At 37.3% G+C, this 5,213-nt stretch overlaps 1 long non-coding RNA gene across 1 annotated transcript; it reads right to left on the bottom strand.

The window, feature by feature from the left end:
• Positions 1 to 451: 451 nt before the first annotated feature.
• On the bottom strand, positions 452 to 4,787 carry LOC141631475 (uncharacterized). The gene is made up of 3 exons (XR_012537638.1): positions 4,403 to 4,787; positions 1,606 to 1,688; positions 452 to 1,468 (listed from the first exon to the last, which is right to left on the bottom strand). It is a non-coding gene; the product is annotated as an uncharacterized LOC141631475 (long non-coding RNA).
• Between the last annotated feature and the right edge of the window lie 426 nt (positions 4,788 to 5,213).

Genomic DNA, 5,213 nt, shown 5'->3' with positions numbered 1-5,213 from the left:
GATGAGATGTCCACAATGTGCACTTTCCAAACAATGAAGAGTAGTATTTTGCATGTCAAGTAGCAAATTTCTATAGCTAGCATCCATTTCATGAAGAGATGTATTGTTCATGTAGTCGGTCACTTGATGGTAGATATATGAATGACCACCCGCAAGAGTGTCCAAGTCAGCTGCACTAGGAGTGTAGTGATGCTCATGGAGGTATTTGTCAGTCAAGATCCGATTTTGAGGACTAACAATCCGACGAGTGTGCTCCCGATACCATACCATGTATGGATCATGGTGTGACATGAAACCACTATAAGGAATTCCTCCACCCAACATTTTTTCCTTCCTATTATCCCACTCATTCACATAAATGGAGTACTCAGTTGCATAGTCCCTTGTCTTGCCTCGTTTATCAGTTTTATGAAGTAAAGGCTCGGTGTTACAATTGGGAGGTATTGTTTGATGCCATCCAAATTGCCTAACAACCCTATTAGGTATGTGCATCTCAATAATCTCGAAGCATATCAAAGGGGCTTCAACAACCCACTCCTCCTCATCCTCATGGCAAATATCGGGAAGATATTGTAAGGTCTCTTGTGTATAAGGTTGCCAAGTGAATTGTGTTTCCGTCAATTTATCAAACATATCCCTATATGTCACAAGACCAAGCCTATGATCTTTATATTTACGATCCACCCTCAACCATTTACACCCTAAGGGATCCTTTCCCGCTACCATTTGGGAGCCTAGAGGATAGACTTCTCCCTCATTCTCTACAAAATGTGACCTAACAATTTGGGGACGACCTACAACAACACGTTCCCAAGCCCATAACTGAAGGAGAACAATTGGCCCAGATATTTCACTCTTCCCTCTTTTAGAAGCACCACACAAGTTTCTATATAAACAAGATAGTGCAAAGAGAGCCCCAACTATACTCATCAATTTCATCTAAATTAGCCAACAAAGGTAAGAAAAGGATACAAACCTCATTACCGCTTTTATCGGGAAAGATGATTGTCCCGATCAAATAGAGAATATAGGCACGAACATGCTTATAGAGCCTATCATCGTCAGCATCTTGTGGTAAACCGGAGAAATTACCACTTAACCATGTCAATTTCAAACCCAAGCCTTTTAACTCGCTTGATGATGGCCTTAATCCCAATAGTTCCTCACACAAAGCGGGCCAATGGTGATCACTCCTACCGGTCACCGCCTTACCACTTACCCGTAAACCAAATAAAACATTCACATCTTGTAAAGTCACGGTTGCTTCACCAATAGGAAAGTGAAAAGTGTGAGTCTCCTCCCTCCACCTCTCAACCAATGCGGTAATCAAATCCGGATCAACATACAAAAAACAAAACCGATGAACTCCGTAAAATTGAGTATCTTTGATAAAAGCTCGAACCCTAGGATGAACATAAAACTCATCTTTTGCTTTCAAGTGTACCCTACATTTCAACGGACCATGATCCTGCAATAGACATAGTAAGGTAAGAAATAAAATAATTAGTAAAAACATATAAAAAGAATAAAATAATTTAAAGTGTCACTTTTATAATTTAAAAAGAATAAAATAATTAGTAAAAACATATAAAAAAAGTAACTTACCACCCCATTCCATATAGATTCACTTCGGTGGCCCGCTTGTAATGTAAGAAGTTCGGGGTTAAGTGGACCCGGATCCATGAGACCTGCAACACAAATAAAGGTAAGTCTATCATGATTTAATAAGCAACAAATAATTAATTAATAAATAAAAAGAATAAATAATTTACCCTAAGAACCAACAATTTCACGATTTTTAAGAGGACATCCACGCTTGTTGTGTCCTTTTTTACGACATAGGGTGCATGTATTTTTTGTTTTCGTTTGACCCTCGTCCATCTCATTACGAATCCTTTTGGACTTTGGCCGACCATGTCCCCTCTTCAATGACATGTCTGTAATACATGCTCCCAACCCAATTAGGCCAATGACGTTCATCGAAACCGGATGAAATTTTGGCTTGTAAGAACCCAAATATTCCCCACAAGTAAAATACGGGTCAATAAATTGGTCTGTCGTTAGATTGTAGGTTCTACAAATCCGCAGAACATGAGAACATGGGAAATGGTAGATCTGAAACTTGTTGCAAGTACAAGTTCTTTTAGACAAGTTAACAAGTATGTCTATGTCCACCCTTTCCTCGCCGTCCTTTGACCTCTCCCGCTTTAACTTGGTAGACTCCGGTCTCTGAATTAAAGGGTTCAACCTTATGATGGGCTGCTTTTTCAAAATTGTTTTCAACATACTTGGTGACTACGGGTGAAAACTTCAAACCCTCCATTATTCTAGCCTTAGCAAATTCACGCCTTTGGACAAAGTAAGAATTTACTCTAAAAATGTGACTTTGACAAGAGCAAGATGATAGGCAAGAAACGAGCTCCCTTTAGCACATTATTAAAAACCTCAGCCAAATTGGTTGTCTTGATTCCATATCTAAGGGCACCACCATGACACATTGACCACTTTGATAAAGGTAATGTATCTAAGTCTGCCCTTGCTTGTACATTCATTCATTGATCTTTGCTAAACCAAAGATTAAACTTGATGGATTGATGCTGAAAAGCTGTCCAACTAAACAAGTCTTTCAACGCCCTATTTTTGAACTTTGAATTGATGTTGGATGCATGGTGTCTTATACAAAACCTATGATATGCAAATGGTTCCTCCCACCCACTCCCATTTTCATTCATGGCTTTCATGATGCCCTTATGCCTATCAGATATTACACAAAGCCCAGTACGTTGTGTAACCAAACATCTAATACATGCCAAAAACCATGACCATGTATCGGTAGTCTCCTTTTCAACTATAGCAAATGCAAGAGGATATAGTTGATCATTGGCATCAACTCCCATGGCAATCATAAGCACCCCTTTGTATTTGCCATACAAATGAGTCCCATCAATTGTAATTATAGGGCGACAATGAGGGAATCCCTTGATTGATGCTCCAAAAGCCCAAAATACCCGGCCAAATATCACAACATTTGGATCATCGGTTGGATAATTTACAAATTGAACAACAGTACCGGGATTAGCTTCCTTCGAGCTTCAAAAATCGAGGAAGCAATTGGTATGATAACTCCCAATCACCAAATATGTCGGCAAGAGCTTTTTGTTTAGCTTTCCATGCCTTCATATAAGTGATCGTGTAGTTATATTTATCAATTATTATTTCAATAATTGCATTTACCGTCAACCCCCAGTCTGCCTCCACAATATTCCTAATGGCATTACTAATAAAAGTTCTTCGCAAGTTTCGGTGGTCTATAGGCATGATGTCTCCTACACATGATGTCTCATGACCACCATTGTATCTCACAATAGTAAATGCATCGGAAACCAATTTTTTTTGGGTGGCTCTTAATGTCCAACTACATGATGTAGGTCTCCTCCCACATTTGTATGTCACAGTGTGAGGCTTTGACTCATGAACTTTGAAACTTTGATTCACCCTCAAATTATACGATGTAATTGCTTCCGTCAAAGAACTCTTATTAGGAAATGTTTGACCAACACAAAACTCTCCCCTAACATCAAATGGGACAACATTTTTCCAATTAGCCCAATTATTCCCTTGTATTTCATCAAATTTAGAAATACTATTGAATTCCTGGATTTGGAGCAAAGGAAGACACATGATCAATGTCCTCATCATCCTCATCATCCTCATCACTAGCATTCTCTAATCTTAAATCAACATCAACCTCAACTTCATCCCCTTCAATATTACCGTCCCCTACCTCTACTCCAATATTATTTGTTAACAATGACACATACCGATCATCACTCCCTATACCTTGTACATTATGCGTTGGTGACATAAAATTATTTAACATCCTAGTAAAAGACACATCGGGTACTACATTTGCATTACTCACTTGAGGTTGTTGAATTGGTATCAACTCAACATAAATGTCCATAGATCCCGCCTTTGAATGACAAATACTAGCCCACATCGCTTGTAAAGAACGGTCATTGTTGAGAGAAACAACCTTAAAACATCCAAGACTAGGAAACTTCATTTTCAACACTAATTTATACTTACTACTATCAACACCAATGGTTGTGTATACCTCATTGTGTAGATCATTGAAGCTCATATTACTATTAGCAAAAATAAAAGACTCCTTTCCACCTACATAGCTTACACACCCATCTCCTTCAACTATTTCACCATTCCAATAACACAATAAGGGAAAATGACTCCTCTCCATAGCTATAACTAAAAAAAATCGAACTACAACACTAACAACCACCCAAATTCAACACAAACATGAAATATATGGAATAATAATCAAAAACTAGAGTAAATAGCTACTCTAATCAAGTACTAATTAAGAAAATAAGTAAACTAATACCTTCAATATGTTTCGAATTTGCCCAAGAAATACCCAAATATTTGCTTGATATGGCTTAGAGAGTAGTAAATTGTGTTTTAATCAAACCAATTGACTGATTTAGAGTAGATTTTGGAGGAAAAATCGAAGAAATTGAGTTAGGGTTTTGATTTGGTACTTTTTTTTTTTTTGATAATGAATACGGGGTAAGGGAAGGAAAGAGAGGAGCGATATAGGCAAAGAGTTAAGTCGCTCTCCCGGTGAGCGACTTGACTTTAAGTCGCTCTCCCGGTGAGCGACTTGACCTTTTCTCCAGCTTCGCAAAAACCGAGCCTACGTGGACCCATTTTCGACAATAACTTTGAAAACGCACCCATTTTGTTTATTACTTTGTTAAAAAAGCCCATTTTAGAAAAAAATTCTAGAAATAAGCAATTAGAAGACAATTAGTTAATTATGAATGAATGGTGAATAAAAAAGCAATGCGCAAATAGGTATGTAAAACACACGTATGATGTTAATTACAAATACAGGTTTCATCCTAGCATGCAAGAGAAAAAAAAATCATAAAAACAGTGAATAAATTAAATCAACTGGTAAGCCGTATGTATAAACCCTCCCTATAAATAGAGAGAGTTGTTTGAAATCTAAGAAAACTCTTGATTATATTTTAACTTTAATTTATTTAAAACACAACTGGCCTAACCGTGATACATCCAGATTCTAGATATTATCTTTCATTTTTTAATAACTTTTTAGTCTTGTAATATAATATTGCTTGCCTATTCTACCGTCTCCCAAATTCTTGTACTCTCGTAATTATTAAGCATAA

The sequence above is a fragment of the Silene latifolia genome, chromosome 2 (assembly GCF_048544455.1).
Source record: "Silene latifolia isolate original U9 population chromosome 2, ASM4854445v1, whole genome shotgun sequence".
Taxonomy (NCBI): domain Eukaryota; kingdom Viridiplantae; phylum Streptophyta; class Magnoliopsida; order Caryophyllales; family Caryophyllaceae; genus Silene; species Silene latifolia.
The sequence above is the reverse complement of the archived record's forward strand: the minus strand, read 5'-3'. Positions and strand labels throughout refer to the sequence as shown.